An 11,227-nucleotide genomic window follows, 5' to 3' on the forward strand; every position below is an offset into this window, starting at 1 on the left:
GCCTGAAACTTCTAGTGTTACAGTACTATGTATGAACCACACATAAATGCAGAATATCCTTATGATAGACATAATTAGAGATGATATTTTATCCATAACAATACACTAATTTTATTCAATAACATCTTAAAGTGGGGAGTCAGTTTATACAGAATATAGACTTAGCACAAATAGCAAATTAATTACAGTAACAAAAAGATAATGAATATATAATGAAACTTTGAATGAAAACACAGGAAAACCAAAGATACAAAGAAATCAAAACTCTAACCAAAAACCAAACAAAATAATTAAGCTAAGCATCATTCTCTTGCAGCAGATGTTCAGCACAGACCTACAGCCTGTTGCTGGCCTTGGCGAAATAGTGCAAAGGCAGTCACTGATGGTAATAATCTGTTCAGGATGAATATAGGCATGCCTCATAGGGGTGGGTGTTCTGCTGATGGACTAGGCCTTCCAAGGCTAACATGAGAGATGTTACAGATGATACCTCAAAGTTTTTCAAATTCACTTGACTGATCACCATGAAATAATTCTAGAACACCAACAGGACCAGCCAAAATTGGCATTCTCAGAGCCCTCCTGGATGCCAAGCAGATCTTGATGTATCTCAGCACTTCTCTGAAGCCTTCCAAACAGGCAGTCTTGCTGGACCAGAGGCTACACAAAATAAAGGCCTCATTACCCATAGCAAACCAAAAAAGAAGAAAATGCAGCCCAAGATTGCCATGGTTACAAGGATTAGATGCAATGGTGGTTAATTTGCTTTGCACACCCAGTGCTCCTGGTGAACAGTTGTGTCTGAGCAAGATCTTGACCTGGTCTCTCATCTGTTTGAGCTTCTGCTGAATATTTCAGACCTACGGGAGGAAGAGAAAAAAAGCCTGGTGAGATCTTTCCATGTCATCGATCCTGCAAATACCAGCTTTACTCAGCAGAACAATCCCGTATGACCTTTCATCTGAGATTTTTCCTGTATCCCCATAGGAGAAAGGGCAGAGAGCACCTGGGTCTGGATGTTTTTCTCAAATGTAAAAAATTGCTTGACACTGAATTGTGGACTACACACTGTGCTGGAGTTAAAGTAAAACACCACATTTCTCCAATAGTCTAAATACTTGATATTGAAAAATAAGTGTGTATCAGTGTCTGAATCTAACATTAAACAGAGGCCTTCTAGGGAGCCTAGCAAACTTTGAAGTGAAGGCTCTTATTATTTCTGGAGTGCTGAATCCTTCCTTGGCTCTCCTTGGGAACCCATATATCTGGGAATCCCCAGAGAAACCATCTCACAGGAAATTCATGCACACTTAAAAAATACTGTAATCAGCAAGAGTGTGCTTCATGCAATTCTTCCCAAGGGTAAGCATTGAAATCTAAAGGGGATACTCATGAAGGAAAAGACAAAAAACAAAGACAAAAAACAAAAACAAAAACCAATAACCCTGCTATGCTTATGGCTACTTAGGTACTTCCATCCTGTGTTAGTACCTCATCTCGGAGACAGCGAAAGGATGCTGCATCTTTTCAGCCAAGCCATCACACACACACACACACACACACACACACACACACACACACACACACACACACACACACACACATGCACACACATACACATGCACACACATACACACACACACATACACAATAAAATTGGAGCCTGCCCTTCTGTCCTAGGAGAGGACAGGCCCAAGCCCCTCATGTTGCGTTGCCATAGAGCAGAACAGAGGACCTGGTTGGTAGATAATTCAGGAAGTGGCATCCTGAGGCACCTCTCCATACCATAGAGCCTCAAGGGGTTGCCTCCAGGGGTCCAGGATCTCCTCTGCCTAGAGTGGCAAACTAGAGGTGGCCTAATGGGATGGGGAGGAGGGGGCATGGCAGAAATCCAATTTCTTCAAAAGAGGGTAAGTCCACACAAAATCTTGGAAATGATCACAGAAGTGTAAAACTGGATGAGAAATAGGAGAGAGCCTGGATAAGGTGCAGGAAGGTTACATAGGCTTGACTGTGTTTATGATCACACATTAGGGCATTCTGCCCCTGATGCTTCATTCATACTACCTGCTGCTGCTTAGTATAGTGGTCTTTGATCTTCTGGCTGCCTTCATTACATAGTGTTTTTGTTTCTATGTTGCATTCTTCCAATGCAATGTGCTCCCTTAGCAGCTGTCTATTCTCCTTCCTCAACATCCTGACTTTGTGCTGGATGAGGTTAGATTCAATCAGGAGTTGGCAGTTCCTGAAGCTGAGCAACAAACAAAACATGGTGAATCCAGGAAGCATCCATCTTCCTCCTGTTCCTCCAAGACCATTCCTTCATCATTGGCCCTGGTCCCCAGGCAGCCCCAGACAAGTATCCAGATTGGCCTTAGAGGGAGAAAAAATCAGAGGACTGCCACTTTCCAGAAGATCCAAGGTACTTTTGAAAACCCTGACACCAACAGTAACTCATGTATCTCTCAGAAAAGAACATGGGGTCTATATGTGCTTCTAAGTCCGTGGTATAAAAAAACCACCTGTAGGTATAGGGCAAAATTCTCTAGGAGTGAAGAGACCCAAGCATCACAGAATCTTTCTATGTTTATCCTGGAAACCCCATCTATGAATCTACTTTCAGAGCCCAAGAGGCCCAAGGCTTATTGATCTCCATCATGGTGGAAACCTTTTTGATCTTGAGGATACTTAGTTGGAAAGGACAGTGACTTGAGGGGCTCCCAGACTCTTCACACTTGGCCAAAATGATCCAAGATGTTAAAATCTTAGTGCCTTGTTTGAAGGAGGCAGGCTTCCTGTTTAGAGACTAACAGTATTGAACCTGAGTCCCCACTTTATTTCAAAGACAAGGATTTGCAGACATATCCTGTGCCTAGGCATTGGGTCATGACCCTGTTAGTCACTCACCAGTAGAACTGATTTTCTTTAGTCAACTGCTTGCACTTGGACAAGGCCTCACTGATGTCCTGGGGCATTCTCTTCAGGTCAGTCATCACCTGGTCATGTTGCATCTCAAGCATGAATGTCTCAAAGTTGATCCTGTGGGAGGGCATGGCCCAAGGAACAAATTGTCCCATGAACTAAGGATACAAGGATCATTTCAATTCAAGCTGAATCATGCACTACCCCACCCCATATATGCCACTCGACCTAGCTCCTTGTTACCGGTTCCACTTGGTGCTTATTAAACTTATTACTCTTCATCTTGGGTCAGTAAGCCCAGGGAATTAAAGGCAGTGTGCTGATCTGCCTCAGCTCCCTGAAGGGGTTTGAAAGAATAGACTAGCTCTCCCAGAACTTTCCAGGAATCTGTGTCACAGGCCTGGGTCCACATTAAATCTGTATGATTCTCCTTCTTGTTTTAGACACGGAATTGCCAATTCTTGGCTCTATTGCTACATCAATTCCCAAAGGACATAATCATATCTATAGGGAAAAGCCTTTATAACACTTCAGGAGATTCCAATGTGCATCCATGGTGAGCATAGATGTCAAGTTCTGTGCTACTCAAAATGAACCTCCATGGCTTCCTCACTGTTATTGCCTGGAAATCTAGTCAGGCACAACCTAAGGAAATATCACATGACACAGACTCTCTAGATCTTAAGCTACACACACAGGAACACACACATTCACAAATGCACACACAGACTCACATGCACACAGTATCTCTCTCTGTCTCTGTCTCTATCTCTCTCTTTTACGCACGCACACGCTCGCACACACACACACACAAACACACACACACACACACACACACACACACACACACACACACACACACAAACACACTTACACGCAATCTGAATGCCAAATAAATTGATTTGGCTTTATCTGAGAGTATAATGAACCAAATTTGAGGAGAGCCGTTATGAACTGCAGCCAATCCAGTCATACTAAGAGGTGGTATATGTGACAGGCCCCTCTAGCTGTTGACAGGACCAATTGGACCCAAATTACCGCCTGGTCAATTATGGAAAGGATTGGCTATAAACAAACATTACGTAGCAAATCCCACCAAACAACACCTGTGTAACCTTCTTAAATGGCAGGATGAGAGCTCACACCTTACTACCTTCATCCCCAGACTGTGATTCATGCCACAGGCTCTGAATTACTTTTGGAGGAATCAAAAGTGCCTGTGACCCCATCTCACTCCCATCTGAACTTGAAGTTCTGCATCGAAATTCCAATCAGCAAAGTTGATTTGGGTATGTAAACAGCCTGGAGTTGTAGCCACCTGTGGTATGAGGGAATCTGGGCTTAACAGGGATGGCCCAGGATAGTCAGCAAAGAACTGGGCATAATGACTACCTGTCATTTAAATCCTTGTTAGTGTAGTTGGCCAGGATTCCCTGAAGTTCGTCTCTGGCATTTTTTATGTTCTGGAGCTCTCTTTTGAGCTTCTCCAACCTCTCGTGTCTCTTCTCCTGCTCATTGATGGTGGGGGCTTGGATTGATGCCTCCCCAGCACACCCTGTAGGTATAAAAACACTAGTAACCTTGTAGAGATAATAGGGCAGGGAAAGGGAAACCATGATTTTTCCCACACAGAAGCCTGAGGAAGAGGAAAATGTAGAGACACTGAGAATCCCTGATAGTGCATCATAGCTAACTTCAAGCTGGGCTACTCAAATAGATCCCTGTTCACAACCACCATCACTAAACATATGCCTGACTTCGTATTGTAATCGCCCTAGCCCTGAAATGCATAAGCTGGACCAGGCAAGAATAAATGGAGAGCATTGTCAGCTCATATCTGACAACAACATTCACACCTCTTAGCATACTAGCCAACACTTTTCTAGTCTTCTTCAAATGCATGATGAGAGCTCATACACTACTACAGGAACCCCGACTGTGAATCAGTCCACATCATGTGTGTTCAATACCAAAGTGTCTGAGATCTTGATTCATAGGCAGGGGAATAGCCTTCTCTGTTCTTGGCATCACATGGTCATGTAACCTAGAGGAAACTATATTAATATGAAGTGCATGAACACTAATCCTGAGAAGAACACTTTTCTATTCTCACAGAGCTTGGTCTTTGCATAATTTGCCATTCAGTGGCAAATTAAGATCTCTGCAAAGCCCCTGCAGGCTTATCAATACCAGGCTGTCTGTAAAACTAATCATCAGACACTCTTGACTCTGGTTCTACCATTGAAGAATCTGAAGGATCCAGATCACAATCCCTATTCCTGGAAGGACCAGCTGAAGCCCACATCCCCCAGGGAGCTCCCCAAACCTTGCCCAGGACTCACTGTGCCTTCTCCACGACCAGTTGTTTCTTGCCCTTTCCCACCATGATGGGCGGTCGGCCTCCTTCTGCCTTGGTCTGGTGTCTGTGTGTATTCTATTCTCTCTCTGAAATACCCTGAGGAGCATGGACAACATGCCTGCTTGGGAACCCATGAGTATCTGAAGGAATATCCCACAAGCTGATCTGGTTACCACAACACTGGCGACATCACAGAAGATTCTAGGGTTCTCTTGGATAGAGAAGTGTCTACTGATGATGTCACCTGGAACTTCCCTGGCCTACCGGCTTATCAGCTTGCCCCATCTTGATCAGTTTCTGAGGTGCCCTTTCCTGAGTCTCTCTTTTGTCCCTGGGGATACCTCTTGGCAACTTCTCCTTCCAAAGCTAGAGATTTCTAACTGCTTCATTACAAGTCCAGTGCTTTGAATGGGTAGAGTTTGTTAGTGCCATGGCTTGGCTAGCTCATCTTCATTAGGATCCTTTTATGAGGGAGATTCTTCTCCAATATAAATCTACTACTGGGGTCCATTCATGTAACAGACAGTCGATTTACCCAGGTGTCTCTGTTTCCCAGAGGCCAAAATCCTACTCCTGCACCTTTATTTTTACATATGTCGGATTATATGTGTTAGTGTGCAACTGCCTTGAGAGGAGCCATTGTTTCAATAAAATGAGCCATGGGTTTTCACAAAATCTCTGATTTACAACCCCATTTCTTTGCAATGAAAACGCCCTTGTACTTGGCAATAGAAGAAGTCAGCCATGGGGCAAATTGTAAAGTTTATGTCCCTTCTTCAAAAGCTAAAATCCCACATTCTCTCTATCTCCAAAACAACCAAAGTAGGCATCTTTGAACAAAGGCCAACAGGGACATTGAATTGCTTCTTCGTAGTCCCATTAGCTCTCACTTCTCCAGTTTCTACCTTTTTGAGTTCCCAGTTCTAGGCCTGAGTCTCTTGGGGGTTGGAATATGATCCTGTGTTCATAAGATACCTAAGACTCAATTGCATGGATAGGGAATGAAAAGGCCTCGGGTCCAGTGAAACCTCCATTTTAATGGATCCATAATTTCAGAAGGGGCTCTCTTTGGCATTGACATCAGTGCCTTCTGCCTTCTTGACCTGGGTGTGCTGAGTGCATGGTAAAATGCCACCTAACCTTGCAGGTGTAAGAGTGGAGAAATCATGCAAAGGCTTTCCAAATTGATTGTGTTGTCTTTGGCTACCACCTTCGGTTATGGAATATCACTACAACAAGGCTCAAAGGTGTCTGGGGAGATGGTGGGGTAGTAGGAAGTCCACGCTGTCTCTCTGCTAGTCGTATGAAGAGCCTTTATGGGGAACTGGAGAACATGGCTAATGATAAACAAATAGTTATATTTTGGCTAGCTGATGATATCTGAGCCTGGAAAGCAATGGGTCATGCATTCCAATAAAAGAGTATAGGGATGAATATACTCCCAGTATTGGGTACAATAGGCCCAAAGTAATGAGGAGGCCCATCCACCTTTCCCTGAGATCTACTGAGAGTTTTGTAGAGTTTCCCTTAGGGAACTCTTCTTTACTTGCATGAGACCAGAACTCTGGGGTCTGCATGCACCATGAATTTTTCCATCTATTCATAAATAATTCAGTGTTTATTGACAGCTTTTGGCTATGAATGCTCTAATATAGTTTGACACAATTCAAAGGGCATGGTATAATTGTTGGTCAAGTACCTTGAAGAGCTTTTCAGCTACTCTTTTAGAAGTTTCAGACTACTGGATAAACCCATAGGAGGTTTCATTAAAAACAAGCATGGACTCTTATCCTCCTCCAGCAGGAAACATATCAGTGAAGTCAGTTTCCCACAATTGACCATAGTTTGGCCCCTCATATGTTCCCACTTCTGGCAGAAATATCTGTCTTTACACATATTTTACTATAAAGCTGACATGTTCCTTAAAGGAACTGAGCCTGGCTGTTAAGTCCAGTTATACCATACCTTGTTATGAGCAACTTAGAAAGTAGTGTGGATATAAGTCAGGTAGTCTGGTGAAGGTTTGTTTCCAGAAACCTGCCCATATTTCCTGGCAGAGTGATTCTTCCCTCTGGTGTCTACCACCAACCATTGGTTTCAGCTACACTTTGGATATATTTACATCCCCTATTTCCCCTGTTTATATTATAGAGTCTCAGGCAGCAGTGGGTCACAGTATGTGACCAGAATGTCAGTAGAATCCACTGTTGTTTGTTTGTTTGTTTGTTTGTTTGTTTTGAGACAGGGTTTCTTTATATTACCTGGCTGTCCTGGAACTCACTCTGTAGACCAGGCTGGCCTCAAACTTAGAAATCTCCCTGCCTCTGCCTTCCAATTGCTGAGATTAAAGGGCTGTGCTACCATGCCCGACTTCTACTGTTCTTCAGGACAATTTTTGGCCAGCCAACTCAGTGCCCTGATTACTTGTGTCCTCAAGGGAGTAATTATCTGCTGAAGACACTGTGTATCTTCTTCCAGGTTTAATGAAGATGTTCCATTCGTGTAGAGCATTCCCTCAGAATCTTTCATGGGATATGCAGGTGTTCATTAGCTCTAGTCAGTTCTGTATCTTCATGTTTCTTTTGTCATGCAATTATTAATGAGCTTCTGTAGGTCATCATCTGTCAAGATGGTAACAGAAATGAAGACAATGTGTTTTTCAAACCAGACTCCAGGATGGTCCAAGAGTAGGCCCTTCACCCATGCATTGAACAGCTAGTGTTGTGGGGTTTCTTTGAGAAGAAACTTAACGGCATGGGGTGATGTAAGTATAAGATGCTGACCCAGAGGTAACTTCTCTGCTTTTCTCAGTAGAATAGTGGTAGCCACCACAGCTCTTAGACAAGAGGACCAGCCTGAGGATAAAAGATTCAATATCCGGACAGGTTGCAATTATTTTGTGATTCTATGAACGTGAATTATGTAGTTCCACACTTCTTTTTTTTTTCATTTTTTATTACGTATTTAGCTCCTTTACATTTCGAATGCTATACCAAAAGTCCCCCATACCCACCCACCCCCACTCCCCTACCCACCCACTCCCCCTTTTTGGCCCTGGCGTTCCCCTGTACTGGGGCATATAAAGTTTGCATGTCCAATGGGCCTCTCTTTTCAGTGATGGCCAACTAGGCCATCTTTTGATACATATGCAGCTAGAGTCAAGAGCTCTGGGGTACTGGTTAGTTCATAATGTTGTTCTACCTATAGGGTTGCAGATCCGTTTAGCTCCTTGGGTACTTTCTCTAGCTCCTCCATTGGGAGCCCTGTGATCCATCCATTAGCTGACTGTGAGCATCCACTTCTGTGTTTGCTAGGCCCTGGCATAGTCTCACAAGAGACAGCTACATCTGAGTCCTTTCAATAAAATCTTGCTAGTGTATGCAATGGTGTCAATGTTTGGATGCTGACTATTGGGTGGATCCCTGGATATGGCAGTCTCAACATGGTCCATCCTTTCATCTCAGCTCCAAACTTTGTCTCTGTAACTCCTTCCATGGGTGTTTTTTTCCCAGTTCTAAGGAGGGGCATAGTGTCCACACTTCAGTCTTTATTCTTCTTGAGTTTCATGTGTTTAGCAAATTGTATCTTATATCTTGGGTATCCTAAGTTTGGGGCTAATATCCACTTATCAGTGAGTACATATTGTGTGAGTTCCTTTGTGAATGTGTTACCTCACTCAGGATGATGCCCTCCAGGTCCATCCATTTGGCTAGGAATTTCATAAATTCATTCTTTTTAATAGCTGAGTAGTACTCCATTGTGTAGATGTACCACATTTTCTGTATCCATTCCTCTGTTGAGGGGCATCTAGGTTCTTTCCAGCTTCTGGCTATTATAAATAAGGCTGCTATGAACATAGTGGAGCATGTGTCCTTCTTATCAGTTGGGGCATCTTCTGGATATATGCCCAGGAGAGGTATTGATGGATCCTCCGGTAGTACTATGTCCAATTTTCTGAGGAACCGCCAGACTGATTTCCAGAGTGGTTGTACAAGCCTGCAATCCCACCAACAATGGAGGAGTGTTCCTCTTTCTCCACATCCACGCCAGCATCTGCTGTCACCTGAATTTTTGATCTTAGCCATTCTGACTGGTGTGAGGTGGAATCTCAGGGTTGTTTTGATTTGCATTTCCCTGATGATTAAGGATGTTGAACATTTTTCAGGTGCTTCTCTGCCATTCGGTATTCCTCAGGTGAGAATTCTTTGTTCAGTTCTGAGCCCCATTTTTAAATGGGGTTATTTGATTTCCTGAAGTCCACCTTCTTGAGTTCTTTATATATGTTGGATATTAGTCCCCTATCTGATTTAGGATAGGTAAAGATCCTTTCCCAATCTGTTCGTGGTCTTTTTGTCTTATTGACGGTGTCTTTTGCCTTGCAGAAACTTTGGAGTTTCATTAGGTCCCATTTGTCAATTCTTGATCTTACAGCACAAGCCATTGCTGTTCTGTTCAGGAATTTTTCCCCTGTGCCCATATCTTCAAGGCTTTTCCCCACTTTCTCCTCTATAAGTTTCAGTGTCTCTGGTTTTATGTGAAGTTCCTTGATCCACTTAGATTTGACCTTAGTACAAGGAGATAAGTATGGATCGATTCGCATTCTTCTACACGATAACAACCAGTTGTGCCAGCACCAATTGTTGAAAATGCTGTCTTTCTTCCACTGGATGGTTTTAGCTCCCTTGTCGAATATCAAGTGACCATAGGTGTGTGGGTTCATTTCTGGGTCTTCAATTCTATTCCAGTGGTCTACTTGTCTGTCTCTATACCAGTACCATGCAGTTTTTAATCACAATTTCTCTGTAGTAAAGCTTTAGGTCTGGCATGGTGATTCCACCAGAAGTTCTTTTATCCTTGAGAAGATTTTTTGCTATCCTAGGTTTTTTGTTATTCCAGACGAATTTGCAAATTGCTCCTTCCAATTCGTTGAAGAATTGAGTTGGAATTTTGATGGGGATTCCATTGAATCTGTAGATTGCATTTGGCAAGATAGCCATTTTTACAATGTTGATCCTGCCAATCCATGAGCATGGGAGATCTTTCCATCTTCTGAGATCTTCTTTAATTTCTTTCTTCAGAGATTTGAAGTTTTTATCATAGAGATCTTTCACTTCCTTAGTTAGAGTCACGCCAAGAAATTTTATATTATTTGTAACTATTGAGAAGGGTGTTGTTTCCCTAATTTCTTTCTCAGCCTGTTTATTCTTTGTATAGAGAAAGGCCATTGACTTGTTTGAGTTTATTTTATATCCAGCTACTTCACCAAAGCTGTTTATCAGGTTTAGGAGTTCTCTGGTAGAATTTTTAGGGTCACTTATATATACTATCATATCATCTGCAAAAAGTGATATTTTGACTTCCTCTTTTCCAATTTGTATCCCCTTGATCTCCTTTTGTTGTCGAATTGCTCTGGCCAATACTTCAAGTACTATGTTGAAAAGGTAGGGAGAAAGTGGGCAGCCTTGTCTAGTCCCTGATTTTAGTGGGATTCCTTCCAGCTTCTCTCCATTTACTTTGATGTTGGCTACTGGTTTGCTGTAGATTGCTTTTATCATGTTTAGGTATGGGCCTTGAATTCCTGATCTTTCCAAAACTTTTATCATGAATGGGTGTTGGGTCTTGTCAAATGCTTTTTCTGCATCTAACGAGATGATCATGTGGTTTTTGTCTTTGAGTTTGTTTATATAATGGATTACATTGATGGATTTTCGTATATTAAACCATCCCTGCATCCCTGGAATAAAACCTACTTGGTCAGGATGGATGATTGCTTTAATGTGTTCTTGGATTCGGTTAGCGAGAATTTTATTGAGGATTTTTGCATCGATATTCATAAGAGAAATTGGTGTGAAGTTCTCTATCTTTGTTGGGTCTTTCTGTGGTTTAGGTATCAGAGTAATAGTGGCTTCATAAAATGAGTTGGGTAGAGTACCTTCTACTTCTATT

The 11,227-nt window shown here is 42.5% G+C and overlaps 1 long non-coding RNA gene across 1 annotated transcript; it reads right to left on the reverse strand.

The window, feature by feature from the left end:
* Positions 1-3,002: 3,002 nt before the first annotated feature.
* Positions 3,003-5,295, reverse strand: Gm17027. The gene is made up of 3 exons (XR_001781233.1): positions 5,265-5,295; positions 4,315-4,477; positions 3,003-3,039 (listed from the first exon to the last, which is right to left on the reverse strand). It is a non-coding gene; the product is annotated as a predicted gene 17027 (long non-coding RNA).
* Positions 5,296-11,227: the final 5,932 nt, after the last annotated feature.

This window comes from Mus musculus, chromosome 14 (genome assembly GCF_000001635.26).
Source record: "Mus musculus strain C57BL/6J chromosome 14, GRCm38.p6 C57BL/6J".
NCBI lineage: Eukaryota > Metazoa > Chordata > Mammalia > Rodentia > Muridae > Mus > Mus musculus.